Source organism: Stegostoma tigrinum, chromosome 1, assembly GCF_030684315.1.
Source record: "Stegostoma tigrinum isolate sSteTig4 chromosome 1, sSteTig4.hap1, whole genome shotgun sequence".
NCBI classification, from domain to species: Eukaryota; Metazoa; Chordata; class Chondrichthyes; order Orectolobiformes; family Stegostomatidae; genus Stegostoma; species Stegostoma tigrinum.
In genome coordinates this window covers 888,744-915,152 of record NC_081354.1, presented here as the reverse complement: position 1 = coordinate 915,152, position 26,409 = coordinate 888,744, and the positions used below count along the sequence as shown (strand labels likewise).

At 42.7% G+C, this 26,409-nt stretch overlaps 1 protein-coding gene across 2 annotated transcripts in view; it reads left to right on the top strand.

Moving 5' to 3' along the window:
* Window positions 1–26,409, top strand: part of LOC125465379 (complexin-1) — a 185,471-nt gene that overhangs the window by 79,373 nt on the left and 79,689 nt on the right. Inside the window, exon 1 of one of the 2 annotated variants that reach the window (XM_048560066.2) lies at window positions 2,029–2,123. The exons of the other annotated variant lie outside the window; for it this stretch is intronic. The gene's annotated coding sequence lies outside the window, so the exon portion shown is untranslated. Of the gene's footprint in view, window positions 1–2,028; window positions 2,124–26,409 lie in introns of those variants that run through there. 2 annotated transcript variants of the gene reach the window in all.

The following is a 26,409-nucleotide window of genomic DNA, read 5'->3' as shown; positions in this document are numbered from 1 at the left end:
TCTCCATGGTAAACACAGAGAAGAAATATTCATTGAAGTCCTTGCCCATCTCCTGTGGTTCCTCACACTTTAGTCCTTGATGGGTCCTATTCTCTCTCTAGTTATTCTTTAACCTTTAATATACTTCAAGAATCTCTTTGGATTCACCCTAATCTTCTCAATCAAAGCTATCTTGTGCCCCCTTTTCACCCTCCTGATTTCCTTCTTCAGTAAACTCCTGTATCCCCTATGTACCTCTACGGATTCCCTTGATCCCAGCTACCTGTACCTGAGCCATGCCTCCTCCTTTTTTCTGGTCAAAGCCTCAATATCTCTTGTCATCCAGGGCTCCTTACTCCTGCCAACATTGTACTTCACACTCACTGGAACATAGGGACCTTGAACTCTAGCTATCACACTTTTAAGGGTCTCCCACTTGCCAGAGGACCCTTTGCCTGCAAACAAACTACTCCAATGAACCCCTGCAAGCTCCTGCCTAATTCCATCAAAATTCGCCTTGCCCCAATTTAGGACTTGAACCTGTGAACCAGTTTTGTCCTTCTCCATAACTATTTTAAAATTAATAAAACTATGGTCATTGGTCCCAAAGTGCTCCCCAACTGTCACCTCAGTCACCTGTCCAGCCCTATTTTCCAACAAGAGGTGGGATTTTGCCCGTTCCCAAGTAGGACCCTCTATATACTGCTTGGGGAAACTTTCCTGAACACATTTAACAAATTCCACCCCATCTCAGCACTTAACACTTTGGCAGTCCTAGTCTATGTTATTAAAATTAAAATTCCCCACTTGAACAACTCTATTTCTCCTGCAAGTCTCCACAATGTCCCTGTATAGTTGTCCCTCTAATTCCCGTTGACTATTTGGGGGCCTGTAGTACAACTCCAATAATGTCACTATCCCCTTCAGATTTCTTAGCTCCACCCACAAATCCTCACTGGATGCTCCCTCAGTTATTTTATCTCTGATTATTGCTGTGATATTCCCCTGAATCAAAAATACAACTTCCCCTCCCCTCATTCTTCCATCTCTGTCCCACCTAAAGCACCTGCATCCTGGCACATTAAGCTGCCAGTCCTATCCCTCCCTTAACCATGTTTCTGTAATGGCTATAATATCCCAGTCCCATGAACCTATCCATGCTCTCAGTTCATCAGCCTCACCTGTCAGCCCTCTTGCATTGAAATAGATGCCATTTAATCCAACAGGCATTCCTCACTCCCAGTCGTGTTCCATCCTGACCAGGCTCTTAAACTTGCTATTTTTGATTACTGTTTCTCCTCCCAGTCTCACTGTTGCCTCCCTGCTGCTGAGGATCCCAGCCTACTGCCAGGTCATTCATGGAATTAGAGTCACTCAGCATGGAAACAGACCATTAGGTCCAACTGATCCATGCCGACCATAATCCCAGACTAAACTAGTCCTGCCTGACTGTGCTTGGCCCATATCCTTCCAAACCTTTCCCATTCATGTACTTCTCTAAATGTCTATTAAACGTTGTAACTGTAGCTGCATCCGCCATTTCCTCTGGCAGCTCTTTCCACACACGAACCATTCTCTGTGTTAAAGAAGTTGTCTCTCATGTCCTTCTTAAATCTTTCTCCTCTCACCTTAAAAATAAGTCCCCCCTAGTTTTGAACTCCCATACCATAGTGAAAAGACCTTTGATATCCACCTAATCTATGCCCCTCACGATCTAATAAACCTCTATAAGGTCAGCCTTCAACCTCCTACACTCCAGTGTAAAAAGTCCCAGCCTTTCCAGTCTATTTTTTAATCTCAAATGCTCCATTCCTGGCAATATCCTTGTAAATCTTTTTGAAATGTCTCCAGTTTAATAATATCCTTCCCATAACATAATGAGCAAAACAGCACACACTCCTCAAGAAGAAGCCTCACTAATTTATTCCTGGAAGAATATCTGTAAATGCTAACATGCGTTGGAGTGACCGGTATATGAAGGAGTCTTGTAGTCTGAGAAAAATCTTTCAACACCTACCACACCATTTATTTTGCAGCTTGTTACAAAGTATTTGTGGAATTGCCAGAAAAAGATCTACTGACAACAGACAAGGGAAATGACGGCCTCGTGATAGTGTCACTGGTCTGTTAATTCAGAGAACCAGGTAACATTCTGGGAAGAGATAATGGGAACTGCAGATGCTGGAGAATCCAAGATAATAAAATGTGAGGCTGGATGAACACAGCAGGGCCTGCTGTGTTCATCCAGCCTCACATTTTATTATCTAACATTCTGGGAACTTGGGTTTGAATCCTGCTATGGCAGATGGAATTTGAATTCAGTAAATTATCTGGAATTAAGGATCTAATGATGACCAGGAACTCATTGTTAATTGTCAGGGGAAAAATCCATCTGGCTCACTATAGTCCTTTAGGCTAGGAAACTGCTATCCTCACCTGGTCTGCCCTATATGTCACTCCAAATCCATAGTAATGCAGTTGACTCTTAGGGCTAGGGAATAAATGCTGGCTTGGCCTGCAATGACCTCATCCTGTGAAAAAATAAATCAATCAACCAACAACTTTTTCTTATTCCTTCATGGGCTGATGGTATTGCTAACTGGGCCAACATTTATTGTCCATTTTTTGTTGTCCTTGAGAAGGTAATAGTGAGCTGACTTCTTGAACCATTGCTGTCCATATACTGCCCCAGTGTTGTTAAGGAGGGAGTTCCAGGTACTTTTCACTATAGAAGATACAAAGAAATCCCAGGAAGAACTGTAAATCAGGAAATGGGAGATGGAAGGAACTCGAAAATTACAATCACCAGTAAAGAAGGACAGAACAAATTGTTGGAGCTGCAAGTTGAGAAGACTCAGGTTCTGACAGACATCACCTGAGGGTCATACTGGACTCGAAATTTAACTCTGTTCATCGCTCCACGCATGCTGCTAGATCTGCTGAGTTTCTTCAGCCCTTTCCGTTTATTTCAGGTTTCCAGCATCTGCAGTAATTTGCTTTTAATTAGGTGGTTATTGTGTTGGTTTTAATTTTCCAAAATTCCCTAGATTCAGAGAAGATTCCATTTGTTTTGGATAATCACAGATTTAATTCCTTTGTTCAAAAGGGAGGAAGACAGAATGCAGGATACTGCAGGCTAGTTAACAACATCTATCATTGGAAAAGCTTCAAAGCTGTTATTAAAGATATTAATATGGTTCTGGATGCGAGTTTGCTCGCTGAGCTGGAAGGTTAGTTTTCAGACGTTTCGTCACCATTCTAGGTAACATCATCAGTGAGCCTCCGACGAAGCGCTGGTGTTATGTTGCTATTAATATGGGGCATTTGGAAAATTCAAGGTAATTAGGCAAATTCAATTTGGTTTTGTGAAAGGAAAATCATGTTTAACCAAATTAATTGCGTATTTCAAAGAAATAACATGCTGTGGATAATGGGGAACTAATGGATATATAACATTTCGATTTCAAGAAGGCATTTATTAGGTTGCTACATCAAAGATTATTGCAGGAAAATAAAATCTCATGGTATAGCAAGCAATATTTCGCCAAGGATAGAAAATTGATGAGCCAACAGGAAACATTGAGTAACCATAAATGGATCATTTTCAGGTTAGTAACTTTAATGAGTGCCATATATGCCAAAAGGATCAGTGCTGAGGTTCACCTTATATTTATGACTTGGATGAAATGACAGAAGTTGTGTTTGCTAATTTTGTTGATGGCACAAAGATAGCTGGGAACGTAAGTTCTGGAGAGGGCAGAAGGAAGTGACTAAAGAATACAGGCAGGTTAAGTGAGTGGGCAAAGATGTGACAACAATATAATGTGGGAAAATGTGAAATTGTCCATTTTGGCACAAAGAATACAAAAGAAGCATGGAATGTAAATGGTGAGAGATTGTGGGGCTCTGAGATACAACAGGGTTTGAATTATGAATTGAATGATTTATAGTCACTTAGTATTTAAACAAATAAATACAGTGAAAAGTGTAACATGCCCTAGTAAATGAATTGCGAAAGGTTAGTATGCAGCTTGTTATGATCCCAGCTGATGTTAATACTGGACAAGTCATATCCCAGAATGTTGGATCTTAACTTTGTTTTTGTGTAACCACAGAGGTGAGGCACTGAATACATTTACAAGAGACTCAGTGTACTTTTAATAAATGAAAGGCATATTAATGTGGCACGGTGGCTCAGTGGTTAGCACCGCTGCCTCACATCACCAGGGACCCAGGATCAATTCCTCAGGCAACTGTCTGCGTGGGTTTCCTCCGGGTGCTCTGTTTCCTCCCACAGTCCCAAGATGTGCAGGCTAGGTGCACTGGCCATGCTAAACTGCCCATAGTGTTCAGGGAGATGTAGATTAGCTTGGTTATAGGGGGATGGGTTTGGGTGGGATGCTCTGAGAGTCAGTGTGGACTTGTTGGGCTGAAGGGCCTGTTTCCACACTGTAGGGATTCTATGATAAACAAGAAAAAACCTATTATTTTAAGATAGACAAAATAAACACTGGAAAGATTTAATTATAGACATGAAAAAAGGATTCAAATTCACACTATTCCTTCTGTGCTGGCAATATCCTGAGAAACATCCAAACCTTAGTAACAAGTTACTTTTATTCCCACACTAAGGCTATACTTTAGTTATACAGGACAGTCGTGAGACCAGACTTGGAGTGCCAAGCACAGTACAGGCTTCCAGAAAAAATATTTCTGAAGAAGGGTCTAGGCCCGAAATGTCAGCCTCCTGCTCCTCTGATGCTGCTTGGCCTGCTGTGTTCATCCAGCTCCACACCTTGTTATCTCTTGGCTTGTATCTGCTGCAGTTTAGAAGACAAGGTTCTGCATGGGAGACTAGTTAGCAATGTTGGATCACATGGGATCCTGGGGAGCTAGCCAATTGGATACAAAACTGGCTTGAAGGTAGGAGACAGAGGTAGGTGGTGGAGGGTTGATTTTCAGACTGGAGGTCAGCAACCAGTGGAGTGTCACAAGGATCATTGCTGAGTCCAAAGAAGGGTCTAGGCCTGAAACGTCAGCCTTCCTGCTCCTCTGATGCTGCTTGGCCTGCTGTGTTCATCCAGCTCTACACCTTGTTATCTAGATTCTCCAGCTTCGGCAGTTCCTACTGTCTCTGAATCAGTGCTGACTCCACTGTTTTTTGTCTTTTGTATAAATGATTTGGATGTGAATATGAGAGGTGTGGTTAGTAAGTTTACAGATGACACTAAAATAAGTGGTGTAGTGGACAGTGAAGAAGTTTATCTCCAAGCACAATGGGACCTTGATCCCATGGGCCAATGGGCTGAGGAGTGGCAGATGGAGTTTAATTTAGATAAATGTGAGGTGCTGAATTTTGGAAAGGCAAACCAGGGCAGGACTTATACACTTAATGGTGGGGCCCTGGGGAATGTTGCTGAACAAAGGGACGGAGAGGTGCAGGTGCATTGATCCCTGGAAATAGAGTCACAGATAGTCGGGTAGTGAAGAAACTGTTTGCCTTAATTGGTCAGAGCATTGAGTATAGGAGTTGGGAGGTCATGTTGCGGCTGTACAGGACCTTGGTGAGGCCACATTTAGAATACTGTGTTCAATTCTGGCTGCCCTTCTGCAGGAAGGATATTGTTAAACCTGAGAGGGTGCAGAAAAGATTTACAAGGATGTTGCTGGGATAGAGGGTTTGAGTTATAGGGAGAGGCTGAATAGGCTGGCTCTATTTTCCCTGGAGCGTCAGAGGCTGAGGGGTGACCTTATAGAGGTTTATAAAATCTTGAAGGGCATGGATTGGGTGAAGAGCTGAGATCTTTTCCCCAGTGTTGGGGAAAACTAAGGGTCATGGTTTAAGGTGAGAGGGGAAAGATTTATAAAGGACCTGAAGGGTGAGCTTTTCATGCAGAGGGTGGTGCGTGTATGGAATGAGCTGCCAGAGGAAGTGGAGGAGGCTGGTATAATAATAACATCTAAAAGGCATCTGGATGGGTATCTGAATAGAAAAGGTTTAAAGGGATAGGGGCCATATGCTGGCAAATGGGACTAGGTCAGATTGAGATGTTTGGTTGGCATGGCCAAATTGGACCAAAGGGAGCTGAATGACTCCCTGACTCTATTAAATAGAATTTGTTTCAAAGATAACAAGGATCCTGAGTTGGTGTGACAGGATGGATGTGGAGAGGTGTCTGCTTGTCTGGGAGAATCTAGACCTAGGGGTTACTGTTTCAAAATAAGGTGTCACCTAGTTATGGCATAGATGAAGACAAATATGTTTCTGAATTTTGTTAATGAATCTTTGGAGCTGTCTTCATCACAATGTATTGACGAGCCTAGAACATACTTATGGCTGAGGTAGACAGATTCTTGATAAGCAAGAGGGTGAAAATTTATTTGGGGTAGGTGGGAATATCGATGAATCAGTTCAGCCATGATCGTATTTAATGATAAAGCAGGCTCAAGAGATGGAGAGTCAAACCCAAACTTCCAACAGCTTATTTTAACAGCAAAGATTCCCTATGCAAGTTTAGATTACATTATATGTAATTTAGACTTGTCAGATACAAGTCTTAATTATTAGTTCTGTAATCATCCACAATTAAATCTTTATAATTACATTCAACAAATTCCATTTTCAATGGCTTATTAAATCAACAGCTTCTGTTATACGTCTGATATATTTCAATCTCCCCAAAAGAAAATTTACTCTGTGCTCAGATTAGTAGATTTTAATCAGTTTCTTTATCGATGCAGCATTTATGCTTGGGCTCTGATGAATGGCCTGATCCAGAGACTGTTCAATGGAACAAATCTTACTGCAGCAATTTTCCGGCATTTTCCTGCAGTCAGCAGATTCCAGTTCCTAAATCTATCAAATCAAAGCCTAAGTACAGCTCAGATAGATTATCAAAATTCCACCAAAATGCAGCACGCAGTCAACAGTGGGATTAATTTGTCACAATGACAGCGCTGGAATAGACAAAGATGGATACTTTAAGTCATCACTTCCATAGGCACGTATAAATTAGGAGCACAAATAGGCCACTCCATCTCTTGATAACAACATCACAAATAAGCAAATTATTCAATTAGGTTATGATGATTTCCTCCTTTTGTGACGTTACAGCTGGTTTCACTCTCCTCCGACACTTCTTCCATCTACAATCCGACCCCACCACCAAAGACATTTTTCCCTCCCCACCCTTGTCTGCCTTCTGGAGGGACCACTCTCTCCGTGACTCCCTTGTCCGCTCCACATTCTCCTCCAACCCCACCACACCCGGCACCTTCCCCTGCAACCGCATGAAGTGCTACACTTGCCCCCACACCTCCTCCCTCACCCCCATCCCAGGCCCCAAGATGAGTTTCCACATCAAGCAGATGTTCACCTGCACATCTGCCAGTGTGGTATATTGCATCCACTGTACCCGTTGTGGCTCCGTGTACTTTGGGGAAAACAAGTGGAGGCTTGGGGACGGCTTTGCAGAACACCTCTGCTCGGTTTGCAATAAACAACTGCACCTCCCAGTCGCGAACCATTTCAACCCCCCCTCCCATTCCTTAGACGACATGTCCATCCTGGGCCTCCTGCAGTGCCATAATGATCCCACCTGAGGGTTGCAGGAACAGCAACTCATATTCTGCTTGGGAACCCTGCAGCCCAATGGTATCAATGTAGACTTCACAAGCCTCAAAATCTCCTCTTCCCCCACTGCGTCCCAAAACCAGCCCAGCTCGTCCCCGCCTCCGTAACCTGTTCTTCCTCTCACCTATCCCTTCCTCCCACCTCAAGCCGCACCTCCATTTCCTACCTACTAACCTCATCCCGCCTCCTTGGCCTGTCCGTTCTCCCTGCACTGACCTATCCCCTCCCCACCTCCCCACCTATACTCTCCTCTCCACCTATCTTCTTTTCTCTCCATCTTCGGTCCGCCTCCCCCTCTCTCCCTATTCATTTCAGAACCCTCTCCCCATTCCCCTCTCTGATGAAGGGTCTATGCCCGAAATGTCAGCTTTTGTGCTCCTGAGATGCTGCTTGGCTGCTGTGTTCATCCAGCTCCACACTTTGTTATCTGGGATTCTCCAACATTTGCAGATCCCACGATCTCCCTTCACTAAAACTGTAACAATTAAACTATTTCGCACTAGTTACAAGCTTGTTTCATTCATCAGCTTTCTTGCATTGATTTATATCATTATCTTCATGAAAATGTTTTATGATTTATTTTAATAATTATGATAATTATAATTAGATTGATGATAAGTTTTTATTTTAGCTGCTGTGTTCAACAAATCAAATCCATTTTTTCAAAATAAAAGCAGAAACTGCGGAAAACACTCAGCAAGTTAGGCAATAGACCTGGTCAGAGAAACAAAATTAATGTTTCTTCAGGATTCCGTATTGAAAAGTGAATTTTTTAAGGTTTGCTTACGGTCATAAAGACTCAGAGAGAGCAGTGAGAATTTAATAAAGGAGTCCGATTTGAAGAGGTGAATGAGGTTGGGGGAAGTGTATGAGAGATATTGATCTGCAAGGTACACACAAAAATAAAACAGCAAAGGATTAAGGTTAGTGTTAGATACAAGGAAGATGCATCTAAACAAAAAAAACAGAAAAAAAACAGACCTGAGGATCAGGAGTAGTTCAGATTTCATCTACCCTGATTCTCACATCCATTGCTTAGACATGCCTTGGCAGCTTATTTGCCAACGGGCCGTGGAGATAGCAAGTGCAGAGTTTTCTATGTTGGAGTCCTACCTTTTCCATCAGAGACCTTGCGGAGGAGGGTATTACATACAGCAGTCCTGTATAACTGCAGATTGTAGGGTTCGAGGACTCCCAGCACAACTGCTTATTTTGCAGTACTGTGGAATCCATGGATACTGTTGCGGGGGGGTACTTACCAGGGGCATGCAGTAGGGTGCAGGTCTCTGGCACAGAGTCTGTCCCTCTTGCACAGAAGGGAAGGGGGGATAGGAAGAGAGTGATAGTCATTGGGGACTCAATAGTTAGAGGGACTGATAGAAGGTTTGCCGGGAACGAAAGAGACTCACGATTGGTGTGTTGCCTCCCAGGTGCCACGGTCCGTGATGTCTCGGATCGTGTCTTTGGGGTCCTGAGGGGAGAGGGTGACCAGCCCCAAGTCGTGGTCCACGTAGGCACCAACGACATAGGTAGAAAGAGGGATAGGGATGTCAGGCAGGATTTCAGGGAGCTAGGGTGGAAGTTGAGAGCTAGAACACACAGCGTTGTTATCTCTGGTTTGTTACCCGTGCCACATGATAGCGAGGCAAAGAACAGGAAGAGATTTCAGCTGAACATGTGGCTGCAGGGATGGTGCGGGAGGGAGGGCTTCAGGTACATGGACAATTGGGGCTCATTCTGGGGAAGGTGGGACCTCTACAAACAGGACGGTCTCCACTTGAATCAGAGGGGCACTAATATCCTGGGTGGGAAATTCGCTAGTGCTATTCGGGTGGATTTGAACTAGCTCAGAAGGGGAATGGGAAACTGAGGTGTAGTCCTAGTACACAGGAGGATGAGCGTAGGGAGGACATGGTCAGGACCTCACTGTCACAGGACTGTGCTGGCAGACAGCAAGCTGGATTGAAGTGTGACTACTTTAATGCTAGGAGTATCTGGAATAAGGTAGGTGAGCTTGCAGCTTGGATAGGTACCTGGGACTTCAATGTTGTGGCCATTTCGGAGACATGGATAGAGCAGGGTCAGGAATGGATGTTGCAGGTTCCAGGGTTTAGATCTTTCAGTAAGGTCAGGGAAGGTGGTAAAAGAGGGGGAGGTGTGGCTTTGTTGGTCGAGGACAGTATAACGGTGGCTGAAAGAACCTTTGATGAGGACTCGTCTACTTAGGTGGTATGGGATGAGGTTGCCGAGGAAGGTTTGTCGACTGAGTCAGTATGGGTGGAAGTTAGGAACAGCAAGGGAGCAGTCACCTCACTGGGGCTTTTCTACAGACCCCCAAATATCAGTAGGGAGATTGAAGAACTCATTGGCCGGCAGATTGTTGAAAAGTGCAAACGTAGCAGGGTTGTTGTTATGGGTGACTTTAACTTTCCCAATATAGATTGAAACTTCTTGAGTGCAGATGGTTTGGATGGAGCCGTTTTTGTCAGGTGTGTCCAGGAGGGTTTCCTTACTCAGTATGTGGACAGGCCGACGAGGGGGGAGGCCATTTTGGATTTGGTGCTCGGCAATGAGCCAGGACAGGTGTCAGATCTCGTGGTGGGAGAACACTTTAGCGACAGTGACCACAACAGCCTCACATTTACCATAGCCATGGAAAGGGAAAGGAGCAGTTACCAGGGGAAGATATTTAACTGGGGTAAAGGAAACTATGACGCTATCAGACAGGAGTTGGGAAGTACAGATTGGGAGCAATTGCTCCACAGAAAGGGCACAACAGACATGTGGAGGCTGTTTAAGGAGCAGTTGTTGCGAGTGATGTATAACATTGTTCTTCTGAGACAGGTAAGAAGGGGTAAGATTAAGGATCCTTGGATGATGGGAACAGATGTGCTTCTTGTCAAAAAGAAAAAGGCAGCATACATAAGGTGGAGGAAGCAAGGGTCTAGCCCTGCTTTAGAGGATTACAGGCTTGCTCGGAAGGAGCTCAAAAGTGGACTGGGGGGGGCCAGGAGGGGGCAATAAAAAGGCTTGGCAGGAAGGATTAGGGAGAACCCGAAGGCATTTTACTCATACATGAGGAGTAAGAGAATGATCAGGGACAAGGTAGGGCCGATCAGGGATAGCGTAGGGAACTTGTGCGTGGAGTCTGAGCAGATAGGGGAAGCCCTAAATGAGTTTTTTGCTTCAGTTTTCACTAACGAAAGGGACCTTGTTGTGAATGAGAACTTTGAGGAGCAGGAAAACAGGCTTGAACAGATCAAGATTGAGGAAGTTATGTGCTGGAAATTTTGGCAAACATTAAGATTGATAAGTCCCCAGGGCCAGACCAGATTTATTCTAGGTTGCTCCGGGAAGCGAGAAAGGAGGTTGCTAAGCCACTGGCGAAGATCTTTGCTTCCTCACTCTCCACGGGTGTCGTACCGGAAGATTGGAGGAAGGCAAATGTTGTTCCTCTTTTCAAGAAAGGGAATAGGGAAATTCCTGGAAATTACAGACCAGTCAGTCTTACGTCTGTGGTCAGCAAGGTTTTGGAAAGAATTCTGAGGGATAGGATTTATGACTATCTGGAAAAGCATAGTGTGATTAAAGGGAGTCAGCATGGCTTTGTGAGGGGAAGGTCATGCCTTACAAGTCTTATTGAGTCCTTTGAGGAAGTCACAAGACAGGTTGACGAGGGTTGAGCAGTGGATGTGGTGTACATGGACTTCAGCAAGGCATTTGATAAGGTTCCCCACAGCAGGCTCATTCATAAAGCCAGGAGGTATGGGATACGAGGAGATTTGGCTGTCTGGATTCAGAATTGGTTGGCTGACAGGAGGCAGAGAGTGGTTGTAGATGATAAATATTCTGCCTGGAGGTCAGTGCTGAGTGGTGTCCCGCAGGGCTCTGTTCTTGGGCCTCTGCTCTTTGTAGTTTTTATAAATGACTTGGATGAGGAGGTTGAGGGGTGGGTTTGCTGATGGCACAAAGGTTGGAGGTGCCGTTGATAGTCTCGAGGGCTATTGCAGGCTTCAGCGGGACATTGACAGAATGCAGAGCTGGGCTGAGAAATGGCAGATGGAGTTCAACCTGGATAAATGCGAAGTGATGCATTTTGAAAGGTCGAACTTAAATGCTGAATATAGGATTAAAGGCAGGATTCTCGGCAGTGTGGAGGAACAGTGGGATCTTGGTGTTCAAGTGCATAGCTCCCTCAAAGTTGGCACCCAGGTGGGTAACCTTGTTAAGAAAGCATATGGTGCTTTGGCTTTCATTAACAGGGGGATCGAGTTTAAGAGCCGCGAGGTTATGCTGCAGCTCTACAAAACACTGGTGAGAGACCACACTTGGAATATTGTGTCCAGTTCTGGTCGCCCTATCATAGGAAAGATGTGGAGGCTTTGGAGAGGGCGCAAAGGAGGTTTACTAGGATGCTGCCTGGACTGGAGGGCTTGTCTTATGAGGAGAGGTTGACTAAGCTCGGACTTTTCTCTCTGGAGAGAAGGAGGAAGAGAGGTGACCTGATCGAGGTGTACAAGGTAATGAGAGGCATAGATAGAGTTGATAGTCAAAGACTTTTCCCCAGGGCAGGATTGACTGCCACAAGGGGTCATAGTTTTAAGGTGTTAGGAGGAAGGTATAGAGGAGACGTCAGAGGGAGGTTCTTCACCCAGAGAGTTGTGAGCACATGGAATAGTTTACCAGTGGTAGTCGTGAAAGCAGAGTCATTAGTGACATTTAAGCGACTGCTGGACATGCACATGGACAGCAGTGAATTGAGGGGAATGTAGGTTAGGTTATTTTATTTTTGGATGAGGATTACTCCGCGGCACAACATTGTGGGCCGATGGGCCTGTACTGTGCTGTACTGTTCTATGTTCTATGTTCTATGTTCAATGTTCTATGTATATATATTAGTTCTGGATGTGAGTTTGCTCGCTGAGCTGGAAGGTTAGTTTTCAGACGTTTCGTCACCATTCTAGGTAAGATCATCAGTAAGCCTCCGATGAAGCGCTGGTGTTATGTCCCGCTTTCTATTTATCTGGTTAGGTTTCCTTGGGTTGGTGATGTCATTTCCTGTTCTTTTTCTCAGGGGATGGTAGATTCCTGCCTAAGCTAGCCACCAGGATACATGAACATCAACTAGCCACAAAACGACATGACCCACTATCACTCGTATCCTTACATACAGATAAGGAAGGACACCACTTTGATTGGGACAACACATCCATCCTAGGACAAGCCAAACAGAGACATGCACGAGAATTCCTAGAAGCATGGCATTCCAACCGGAATTCCATCAACAAACACATTGACTTGGAGCCAATCTACCATCCCCTGAGAAAAAGAACAGGAAATGACATCACCAACCCAAGGAAACCTAACCAGATAAATAGAAAGTGGGACATAACACCAGCGCTTCGTCGGAGGCTCACTGATGATGTTACCTAGAACGGTGACGAAACGTCTGAAAACTAACCTTCCAGCTCAGCGAGCAAACTCACACCCAGAACCTCAACCTAAGCTACAAATCTTCTCAAAACTCGATATATATTAGTTTCAGGCAATTGTACACCCTTTTCATGTTATTTGTTATGTTTCTGGCTGCACTTCAGTCCTATGCTCCCAATCAATGGGCACCTGGTGCAGAGGCATGGGCATATCAGAAGGTGACCTCATGGGTCTGCTCCTGGGCCTGGCCAGGCTGCAGGCTTTGGAGGGGATCATATCTGCCAACTGTTTACCCCTCTTCCGAAGTTACGTTCATGCCCTGATATCATTGGAGAAGGAGAACACAGTGTGCATCAGTCCTCTCAATGTCTTTAGAGAGATGTGGGCACTGCAGGGAATACACTGATATATTTCCCCATCAAACTCCAGGATATTTCGATTTAGTCCCTCCTTGTCCTCCCTACACCACTTCACTTTTGATGATTGCATTGCATGTAATGGCCTTTGCATGTACAAAGACACAATAAAGTAGATGTAGGTTAAAAGCAAAACAAAAATCCTGGTAATTGGTAGTGGAGAAGCTATTCTGTTGTGTGTGATAATAGTTCTGTACATTTAAAAAACAGTAAGCCCGGTCCCTACCCCAGAACCAGAAGAACCTGGATTCAGGTCCCACCTATAGAAGTGTGAAATTACAGGTTGATTGGAAAATTAAGGCTTTGTATTTTGGGACAAAGCAGACCAATTGTACAGAGATGGCACCTCAGGGAGTACAGGGCTTTATTTTTCCCTCCAACACAAGTTGAATTTAGTTCTCCCTTTTGATGGTTTGTGTTCCCTGGAATGGGCTGTGCATGTAAATATCTAATTGGCCACATTGCTGATGTATTGGTGGCTGTCAATAGTTAGAAGTTAAGAAAAAGACATGGTGATTTGGTGATGCAAAAGACATTTGGTTGCATGTGACAACACTTACAGAGATATAAAAAAAGTAAAGTACACCCAATATGAAAAAAAGCAGACCCAAAGGGCCTCTTCTGATGCAGTGGTAGTGTATCTACCTCTGAGCCAGGAGGCCAATGTTCAAACCCCACCTGCTCCAGAGATGTGTAATAGCATCTCTAAACAGGTTGATTTAAAAAACACAGACCCAGAAAGAAAGATCACATGGCACAGTTGTAGTGTCCTTCGCTCTGGCCCTGGAGGCCTGAGTTCAAGTCCAAACTGCTACAGAATTGCAACATTCACATGTGAACAGGTTGAAATATATAAAGCAGACTCAGGAATGGGGCTGCAAAACTGCCTGTCCCAGGCTGGGACTAGCCTATGTAGGCCACTATTTGTAGCTCTGTTTGGATGTTCAACAACAAAGGGTTACTTTCCAGTCAAGCTTCCTGAGTTATGACAGTAACATTTCCAAGTTTACAGATAACTCAAAGCTGGGTGGGAGAAGGATGCTGAGGTGCTTCTGTGTGATTTGCACAAGTTTAGTGAGTGGGCAAATGCATGAAGTATATTGTGGATAAATGTATGGTTATCTACTTTAGTAATAAAAATGGAAAAGCAGATTATTATCTGAGTGACAATAGTTGGTAACGGTGAGGAATCTGGGTGTCCTTGTGCACCAGTTGCTGAAGGTAAGCATGCAGGTGCAGAAGTGGGTAAAGAAAGCAAATGATATGTTGGCCTTCATTGTGAGAGGTTTGGAGTACAGGAACAGGGATGTGTTGCTGAAATTAGGTAGAGCATTGGTGAGAATATTATTTGCAGTTTTGGTCTCTACTTGAGGAAGGATGTTCTGGATATGGAGGGAGTGTGGCAAAGGTTTACCAAACTGATTCCTGGGACGGCAGGACAGACTATAAAGAGAGATAGAATCAATTAAGACCATATTCACTGGAGTTTAAAATAGTGAGGGGGGGGATCTCATAGAATACGGTAAAATTCTAACAGGGTGAATGTGGAAAGGGCATTCCCCACGACCAGGAGATCCAGAACCAGGGGTCATAGTCTGAAGATACAGGGTGGTTCATTTAGGACTGAAATGAGAAAGGTCTTCACCCGGTGAGTGATCAGTTTCTGAAATGCTCTGCCATGGAAATTGGTTGAGGCCAAAACATTTAATGTTTAGAAGAAAGAAGTAGATATAATCCTTAGGGCTAAAGGGATCAAAGGTTATTGGGAAAAAGTAGGAACAGGGAAATGCATTGGATGATCAGCCATGATCATATTGAAGGACAGCAGGCTCAAAGGGCCAAATGACCTACTACTGATCTTAGTTTCTATGTCTCCATATTCCTATGTTGAAAATTATGGCCTTTGCAATCTCAGAGGAAGAAAGCAGATGAATTAAAACTAGAAATATGTGAACTGAAGTGAGTTGAGGCTGCAGAAAGAGTAGATTGAGAGTGATAATGCATTTTCAGAAGGTGAATCTTGCAAACTGAGGAGGGAAGTGACCCCATGTTAATATTTATGAGCATGGGAAGCTCTAATAGAGTGTGGAATTGAAATTCCAGTCAAATTCTGATGGGGCAGACATTGAAGCGAATATTTCAGATTAAACAGAATAAATATATTTTAACAAGAAAAAAAATTCGAAGAGGAGGGTTTATCATCTTTGATTAAGGAAAAATATGAATGAAAGTATCAAACTTAAAGAGAAAGCACATCATGGCACAGAGATTAGAGACAAGTCAGAACATTGGATAGAATATGAAAATTGCAAGGAATCACTGAAAAAAAAAACTGATAAGGAGGGAATAATTAAAGTACAAGAGAAAGCTGGTTAGAAGCATAAAGACGTATAGAAAGTGTTTCTATTGAGACAAAAGGGAAAATAATTAACGTGAACATTCGTCCAATAGAAAGCAAGTTTGTCTGAAAAATTAATAATGGAAAATAAGGCAATGGTAAGTGAACTAAACGGTATCTTATTTATTCAGTCGTGGGTCGTGGGTCGTGGATGGTGGGTCGTGGGTCATGGGTGCGCTGGCTGGCCAGTATTCCCCAGTATTGCCCATCCTTAGTTACTCTAGAGAAGGCAGTGATAAGCTGCCTTCTTGAACTGCTGCAGTCCATATGCTGTTGCTAGACCCACATTGCTGTTAGAAAAGGACTTCCAGGATTTTGACCCAGTGACATTTGAAGGAACGATGATATATTTCCAAGTCAGGATGGCGAGTGGCTTGGAGGGGAACTTGCAGTTGGTGGTGTTCCCATGTATGCTGCCTGTCCTTCTAGATGGAAGCAGCCTTGGGTTTGGAAGGGGCTGTGTAGGGATCTTTAGTGAATTTCTGCTGTGCATCTTGTAGATAGTATGTTGCTGCTACTGAGCATTGGTGGTGAAATGACTGAAAGTCGATGTGGTGCCAATCAAGCAGTCTGCATTGTTCTGTATGGTGTAAAACTTCTTGAGTATTGTTGGAACTGCACTCATTCAGGCAAGTGGGGAGTATTCCATCATTTACGCATTGTAGATGGTGGATACGCTTCGGAGAGCCAAGAAGTGAGTTCATTCGTGCAGTATTCCTACACTTCAGCTTGCTCTTGTAACCACCTTATTTTTATGGCGTCAGTTTTCTAGTCAAATCATAAACTGCCAGGATGTTGATAATAGTTGAGGGGTGGGGCGCGATGCGGTGTTCAGTGACAGTGACACCATTGAATGTCTAGGGACAGTGGTGCTTTGATGGTCCATTATTGGAGATGGTCGTTGCTTGCCTCATGTGGTACAAATACTATTTGCCACTTTTCAGCCCAAACCTGGATATTTTCCGGCTCCTTCTATATTTGGACATGGAATCCTGTGGTGTCTGAGGTAGCTGTGAATGGTGCTGAACATTGTGTAATCACTGGCGAACATCCCCACCTTTGACCTTATGATGGAGGGAAGGTCATTGATGAAGCAGCTGAAGATGGTTGGGTCTAGGACACTGCCCTGAGGAACTCCTGTAGAGATGTCCTGGAGCTGAGATGACTGACCTCCTACAGCCACAACCGTCTTCCCATGGTTCAGCTATGACTCCAACCACCAGAGCATTTGTCCTCTGATTCCCATTTTGCTAGGGTTCCTTGACACCATACCCTGTCAAATGCAGCCTTGATGCCAAAACCTGTCATTCTCACCTCACCTCAGGAATTCATCGTTTTTGTCCTTTTTTCCCTAATTCACTCATTGGATCTGGGCGGCACTGTTTATTGCCCATCCATAATCACCCAGAGGGCATTTAAGAGTCAACCACATTGCTGTGGGTCTGGAGGTATGTGCAGGCTAGGCTGAATAAAGATGGAAGTTTTCCTTCCCCATGGACATTAATGAATCAGATGGGTTCTTCCTGACAATTGACAATGGTTTCATGGTCATCATTAGACTATCAGTTTCAGATTTTACTGAATTCAAATTCTACCATCTGTCTTGGTAGGATTCGAATTCATGTTCCCAGATCATCACCTGTGTCTCTGGATTAATAGTCCAGTGAAAATGCCTCTAGACCCTTGCCTCAATACAGAACCAAGGCTGTAATGAGGTCAGGAGCTGGGTGTCACTAAGCATGGGTTTCCTCTGGGTGCACCAGTTTCCTCACATAGTCCAAAGATGTGCAAGTTAGGTGAATTGGCCATGCTAAGTTGCCCTGTAGTGTCTAGGGATGTGCGGGCTAGGTAGGGTAACCATGGAAGACACAGGACAATGGGGATTAAGTGGGGGTCTGGGTCTGAATGAGTTGTTTTTTGGCGGGTCAGTGCAGACTTGATGGGCCAAAATAGTTTCGTTGATCTCTAGGGATTCTATGATTCTATCCTTCAATAATCTCCTAGATGCCCAGTATCAGTTGCTAGATCTATTAAAATTTATCTGATTCAGCATCAGATTAATGCAAAACATGGTGGAAGGTGTCTCCAGCATGAAGATGGAACTTTGTCTCCATAAGGAATGCTTGGTGATCACTCCTACTAAAACTGTACAGTGAAATGTTACAGGTAAATTGATGACGATAAAATCAAATACATTCTTCCCTCTTGTTGTCTCTCTCACTTGTTGGTGCAGACCCAGTCTAATAGTTATGACATTTAGCAGTCAGCCAACTCAGTCAGCAGTGCTGCTGATGAGCCTGTCTTCATGATGGACATTGATGTTCCCCAACCAGAATACGTTCTGTGCCGTGCCATCCTCAGTGAGTCTTCCAAGCGGTTTTAGCATGGCGGAGAACAGATTCATCATTGTCTCAAATTGTCCTGGAAAGTACATTGTGTTAATAACTGCACGATTGTTAACATGGAAATCAACCACTGAGTTCAGAGAATTGAAAGTTACATGATAAATAGTAAATCTCCAGAACGTTTTGATCAATTTACACTGCCCCATCATTTATTTCAAACAAGCAGCGTCTTTCCTTTAGTTTTTCCATTATTTTAAGATCCCACACTTCAACTTCACATAAAACTAGCTTCAGAAAATTGTATCAATAATTAACAGAAAAAAATGGCCGTTTTAATGTGGCAGCTCAAAATTGAAATGAATGTCCACTGTGGAATCTTATTTCTATTGGTGCTAAATTGCTGCTAGAGATTAAAATAATTAAATCTCAATATTGTTTCCTTCTTTTCTTTATCAAATCTCCATTTTCCTCACTGTTACTCTTTCTACAGGTAACATGACAGTAATTTGCTTTTTTCTATTTCTTTCCGAATCCATAAATCTCCTTGGTTGAGGAGACAGACAGTTGATTTTACCATTAATTAAAATTTCCCTGTAAAAATTACCTTTACAGTTTTTGATGTAGATGCTACTTTGAGGTGAAAATTGGAGGAAAAGTTCAATTAAAATGTGGCCAATAGTCCACACTGTGGCAGTGAGGTATCTGCACAATGAAATCCACAGGTAATGGATGGGGGAATTACCATGTGAGCCTACTGATATTGTGTTCTTCTCCAAAACATTTTATAATTGATGGAGATAGGAACTGACAGGTTTACTGACCAACGAAGTAATCAATACAGCTCTGTGCAGTCAGTCGTCCTCCCTTGTATAACATTGAGACTCTTGCAAACATTTTCAATATAGACAGGCCAACCTGGAAACAATATGCCTAGGGGTATTTCAGAGCATGCAGTTTTCAAATCAAGCTCAAAATGTCACTGCACAATGCACACGTTTCAAACACATGTCAGCTGCTTGCAGATACAAATAAACCTGAGAGAAATGAATGTGAAAGAAAGATTGCTATAAGCACAGTATTAAGCAGGAGAATTTAGATCAGCACTTAAAATTGTAATTGTGCTGTAAGAGCAGCTGGAATTGAAAACACCATAAATAACTACAAAAATACAAGACCAAACTGTAATTCAGTCTTAAACCATGTTAAGAGATGGACAATTAACAAAATATATGAGCAAATAAATTATTAATGATTAAAGTCGGTAGTTTCAAAACGAGTTCAATAAATGTCCAAAAAATGAAGAATTAATAATGTGATTGGCACAAAAAACTGGAATAGAACTCACATGTACTCAAGCACAAACCTTGCACCTCAGAAGATCTAGGCAGATGCAGTGAAAAATTTTTAAAGGAGTGGACAAATGAACTGGAATGAAAGGACTGCAGTATAGGATCTAGTTAAAGCAATTTGGTTAATAGATGTCGCAAAACTCGAAAAATGACACTGATTGTTCAGTTACGTAACAGTATTTTGAGCATACCAATATTAAATATGACAATAGACTAAAATTATCAGCTGAATCTTTGAAAACATTGTAGTTTAGGCTCTCTATGAAAAAAACTCCTTGGAGATGAATTTTCATACGTGCTGATATTCATGTGAGTCTGGAGTATGCCTATCCAGAAATGTACTACCTACTATCTTGGTTAAGGAGGCTGTGCTCTGCTCAGGAGTGACTTTGGCAGTATTTTAAGTTGAAATTAATAAAGTAGGAGAGGGTCTCACAGGATGCATTTCTAGGCAGCATGTTACTGGTATTGGACAGCAATCACTTTGTGTGTTAGTTTGTGCTGTGCATTTCTTTATGAAGGTAGAATTGACAAATCTTATCACATGATTTATATTCAGTTCAGTTTTTTTCTGAAGCAACCACTTTGAATGCATAAAACAGAAATTAATAGTCAGTTAGTGTGTCCTTCTTGATGGTTGAGAGGAGAACATTGGCAAGAACACGAGGAGGATGAACCTCATGCTCTGTTGCAAATAGTATTGAATCTTTTACATCTGCCTGAACTGGTAGGTAAGGAAGGTTTTAATGGCGATAATGCAGCAATCTCACCATGCTCTGACCTGCTGCCCTGATTTGTATTCCCTGAACTTGGAGCAGAGCACGAGAAAGCGGGCATTCTTACTATAATTCAGTTTGAACAGCTCAGCCATTCTTTGTCCAGGAGCTTTGATTTCACTTCAGTGTATTCAAAAGCGAATGCTTCAATGTGCTATTCCTTGCTCACCTTCCAAATTCTATCTGGAAACTTCTAAAACTCTGCTGCTTGCATCCTTATTTGCTTCAAATCCTGGTCACTCATCACTCCATGTACTTGCTGACTCACATTGACTCCCAGTTAAGCAATGCCTGAATTTTAAATTCTCACTCTTGTTTTCAACCCCCACCCTCCACCCCCTGCCTTATGGCCTTGCCCACACCTTTCTCTCCACACATCCTCTAACCCGACCCTACAAAGAAGAGGTGCCAGTGTTGGACTGGGGTGGACAAGGGCAGAAGTCATGTGACACCAGGTTATAGTTCAACAGGTTTATTTGAAGAGGCAAGCTTTTAGAGCACTGATCCTTCATCAGGTCACCTGCAACCTTCATTTCATTCAGGGAGGAAGGAGGTGTGTCTATGTATGACTGTGCAATTACAGGCTATTGTTATGAAAAGCTCAATTAAAGTCACTGTGATGAATGTGTGAAAATACTCTCAACAATCAATACCCTCAACTGATGACTTAATAAGATGTGTTTTGGAACAAAGAAAGGTCGTTAACCCTAATAGTTTTATTGACATTCAACAGTCATTAACAGGGTGCTTCATCATTTCCATTACTTTCTTCTCTATCTCACAATGCTTTCTGTTGGAATTAATTTATTAGGCTTTCTGCAGGCTTCCTCTTTATGAACTCATGGAAAAACTAAGAGACTTCCACCAACTGACTTCATACATTGTGTGTCCAGTATTTTCTTCTTCTCTGTAGTAATCAATTTGCTTAAATAGTTTCTTTTAAATTCATTTTTAAACCCTAAAACTTCACATAGGTCACATTTCATAGAACTCACTTTGAAAATTCTTTCTCCAAAGTTTCTCTTGCTCAAAGCAAAGGTACCATTTTCTAAACTTCCCTATACTACTCAGATCCCTGAGTTCTGCTGTCATCTTTGTTGCTTACTTTGGGAAGATGTTAAAGTTAGGTTACATGCATTGAGAGTGGATAGTGAGAAAGGATTGCAGTAATTTACTCTGTCAAATTTCACTATTAATTCCCGAATGTTCTTTTGCTAAAACTCAGAACCAAAGATGCACATCTCAATTTTTAGCATAGGCACATTTACTTTCTTGTAAGCAGTTATATAATATTTCAGTAATATTATCTTCATGCTCATTTTGAGCATACATTTAGATGCAGTGAAAATGTAAAGTGTAATGGATAACTCATTATTTTTCCACCATTATTGAGATTTATTGCTCTCACCAAAAGTAGATTCAGGGCAATAAGGATAAGGGAGCAGTTATCTTTTTTCTTGTTGCTTGTTAAGTCATCATTTATGGGTGATCATAAGAACATACCCAGAGCTATGCAGGAAAACAGAAATGAACTCACAGTCTGAACAAACATTCATCATTTAATTAACAAGAAGATTTTCGATTCTTTCCATAGCATTCAGAAAGGAGAATTTATAAAGTGATATTACGAGAAACTGTGAGATGAAATTTCTTCAAAATTTTCCTCATGTGAGAGCTGTTTGGCTGAGTTCTCATCTTCCAGAATATATCTTTGTGGTGACTGCTAACACTTCAGTCTTTACCACGGAATAGATCATACTATTGGCTTTCGCCCTCTGTTCTACCGTCAAGGTGCTCAGTTTTAGAAGCACAATTTATTACAATAAGAAAGGCAGTAGTTTAGAACGTTAAGAATTGAGATTCATAATTACATCACTTGTACTAGAGACATTTACCATAGCATGTTTGGTTTCTACTCCAGATACCATTCTAAGGCTGCTGATGCCATCATTCTCCCCACTCCCTAGGATTAAACTTGTCTCCTCTCAAACCTGGTATTGTTTTTGACTATGTGATGAGTTTCTGACCACATATCTGCACTATCATTATTATTTACCAATTTCCATCTCTTAAACATCACGCATAGAACATAGAACATAGAACATAGAACAGTACAGCACAGAACAGGCCCTTCAGCCCACAATGTTGTGCCGACCATTGATCCTCATGGATGCACCCTCAAATTTCTGTGACCATATGCATGTCCAGCAGTCTCTTAAATGACCCCAATGACCTTGCTTCCACAACTGCTGCTGGCAACGCATTCCATGCTCTCACAACTCTCTGCGTAAAGAACCTGCCTCTGACATCCCCTCTATACTTTCCACCAACCAGCTTAAAACTATGACCCCTCGTGCTAGCCATTTCTGCCGTGGGAAATAGTCTCTGGCTATCGACTCTATCTATGCCTCTCATTATCTTGTATACCTCAATTAGGTCCCCTCTCCTCCTCCTTTTCTCCAATGAAAAGAGACCGAGCTCAGTCAACCTCTCTTCATAAGATAAGCCCTCCAGTCCAGGCAGCATCCTGGTAAACCTCCTCTGAACCCTCTCCAAAGCATCCACATCTTTCCTATAATAGGGCGCCCAGAACTGGACGCAGTATTCCAAGTGCGGTCTAACCAAAGTTTTATAGAGCTGCAACAAGATCTCACGACTCTTAAACTCAATCCCCCTGTTAATGAAAGCCAAAACACCATATGCTTTCTTAACAACCCTGTCCACTTGGGTGGCCATTTTAAGGGATCTATGTATCTGCACACCAAGATCCCTCTGTTCCTCCACGCTGCCAAGAATCCTACCCTTAATCCTGTACTCAGCTTTCAAATTCGACCTTCCAAAATGCATCACCTCGCATTTATCCAGGTTGAACTCCATCTGCCACCTCTCAGCCCATCTCTGCATCCTGTCAATGTCCCGCTGCAGCCTACAACAGCCCTCTACACTGTCAACGACACCTCCGACCTTTGTGTCGTCTGCAAACTTGCTGACCCATCCTTCAATTCCCTCGTCCAAGTCATTAATAAAAATTACAAACAGTAGAGGCCCAAGGACAGAGCCCTGTGGAACCCCATCTTTATCTCCATCTCACTTTGTCTGCTGAGAATCTCAGCCATGCCTTTATGATCTTTCTTTGCTATAGTAATGCGCTTCTGGCTGGTCTTCCATGCTCTCCCATTTACAAACTTATAATTCACAGCAAGTCTTCTTCACCTATCGTCTGTTCACTTGCTAACCTACACCAGCTCCTGGTGAAGGAATGCCTTAATTTTAAAATGATACCTTTGATTCCAAATCCCAGTTTTAGTAAACTCCTCCAGCCCCACAGCTCCTGAAAATATCTGCAGTCATCCAATTTGGACCCTTCAGCATCCTCAGTCTTAATCCTGCTGCTGCTGGTGACTATGCCTTTAGTTTCCCAGACACCTAATTCTGAAATATAGTTTCCATCTCCACCTCACTTTCTTCCTTAACATGCTCCTTAAAATGTACAGCTTTGAACAAGCTTTTGGTTACTTGACTTAATATTGCCTCAAGGGCTGTGTTTGTAATGTTTTGTAATGATCCTGTGAAGTTCTTTCTATTACATTAAAAGAGTTACATAAATATAATACTTTGCAGCTGTTATGGAGTAAGCAGCACAAATGGCAGTTTGAAGATATTTTCTTGTTTTCCATCAGATGATCTCAATTCTCTTGAAATTCTGGATTTGCAGGTCTCTCAGTAAAGTGGCTGTTCTTCAGGCCTGAATGTTGACAGAAAGTGTCAGCAGGTTTTATGCATAGAGGGAGCAATTTTGACAGCACAGTCTGATCATATCCTCTTCCAATGCCATTCTCCCTGGCATGGTTCTGCAGTACCATCTGCTGTGATATCCAAGGGCACATTTCTCCTCACTTTTCCTTTGAAGGGAAGTGTTGTCTCCCAATTGCTATTCCAGATCAGGTCAATGCAGTCAACACAGAATGAGTCTGATCCTGCATTTACCTCTTTGACCAAGCTTTTGGTCACCTGTCTAATATCTCCCTTTAAAATATTCTTTAAAAATGTGTGTGTGAAACTCCTTGAGATGCTTTATATATTAAAGCTGATTTACAAATACAAGTTGTTTATATTGATTTGTCTTGAAATAAAATTGTGTATTTATTATTGATTATCCTGTATTAAGGGAACAGAGTGGCATTTTGTCTTAAATGTCTAGATTTTAGTAAATTTTAGTAATGCAACATGGGTGGCAATCTTTTGATTAGATTAACTGTGTCCTGGATAAAGACTTAAATGACCTTGAGTAAGTCAATGGCAAGGATAGCCAATAAAATTGAGTGCTGATTTCAGGAACTAAATGTTATGATAACCAAGGTAAGAAAGTAGCGCAGTCCAGAAATGAAAAACTCTTTGGATAGTGAAGAGCATCAAACAGGCCCAGCATTATCATGGCTGTCATTAAATTCTTTACCATGGAGGGTTTTTAATCAGAAGGGAATCCTGGGTAATGGGGAAAAGACAGGAAAGTGGAGTTGAGGATGACCAAATAAGCCATGATCTCATTCATCAGTGCAGCAGACAAAACAGGCCGACAGGCTTGCTGCTGCTCGACTCACATGACTTCACCACAAGGACAGTTTCGCAACCATGAGTTCTGCGGTTACCAAGAATTTCCCAACAAAACAAAGTCAGCTGAGGATCTTAAGTGCCTGCGTCATCTGTGACAACATACCAGGCAACATCCTGGTGAACATTTATAATCATCTAGAAAAGAATAAATTGATTAGGGATAATCAGCACGGTTTTGTGAAGAGAAGGTCGTGCCTCACAAACCTTACTGAGTTCTTTGAGAAGGTGACCAAACAGGTAGATGAGAGTAAATCTGTTGATGTGGTGTATATGGATTTCAGCAAGGCTTTTGATAAGGTTCCCCACAATAGGCTATTGTACAAAATGCGGAGGAATGGAATTGTGGGAGATATAGCAGTTTGGATCGGAAATTGGTTTGCTGAAAGAAGACAGAGGGTGGTAGTTGATGGGAAATGTTCATCCTGGAGACCAGTTACTAGTGGTGTACCGTAAGGGTCGGTGTTGGGTCCACTGCTGTTTGAAATTTTTATAAATGACCTGGATGAGGGCGTAGAAGGATGGGTTAGTAAATTTGCAGACGACACTAAGGTCGGTGGAGTTGTGGACAGTGACGAAGGATGCTGTAGGTTGCAGAGAGACATAGATAAGCTGCAGAGCTGGGCTGAGAGGTGGCAAATGGAGTTTAATGCAGACAAGTGTGAGGTGATGCACTTTGGTAGGAGTAACCGGAAGGCAAAGTACAGGGCTAATGGTAAGATTCTTAGCTGTGTAGATGAGCAGAGAGATCTCGGTGTCCATGAACACAGATCCTTGAAAGTTGCCACCCAGGTTGACAGGGCTGTTAAGAAGGCATACAGTGTTTTAGCTTTTATTAATAGAGGGATCGAGTTCCGGAACGAAGACGTTATGGCGAAGCTGTACAAAACTCTGGTGCAGCCGCACTTGGAGTATTGTGTACAGTTCTGGTCACCGCATTACAAGAAGGATGTAGAAGCTTTGGAAAGGGTATAGAGGAGATTTACTAGGATGTTGCCTGGTATGGAGGGAAGGTCTTACGAGGAAAGGCTGAGGGACTTGAGGCTGTTTTCATTAGAGAGAAGAAGGTTGAGAGGTGACTTAATTGAGACATATAAAATAATCAGAGGGTGAGATAGGGTGGATAGGGAGAGCCTTTTTCCTAGGATGGTGACGGCGAGCACAAGGGGGCATAGCTTTAAATTGAGGGGTGAAAGATATAGGACGAATGTCAGAGGTGGTTTCTTTACTCAGAGAGTAGTAAGGGAATGGAACGCTTTGCCTGCAACGGTAGTAGATTCGCCAACTTTAGGTACATTTAAGTCGTCATTGGACCAGCATATGGACGTACGTGGAATAGTGTAGGTTAGATGGGCTTGAGATCGGTATGACAGGTCGGCACAACATCGAGGGCCGAAGGGCCTGTACTGTGCTGTAATGTTATATGTTCTATGTTCTATGTTCTATGTTCTATTAATACAAACTCTACA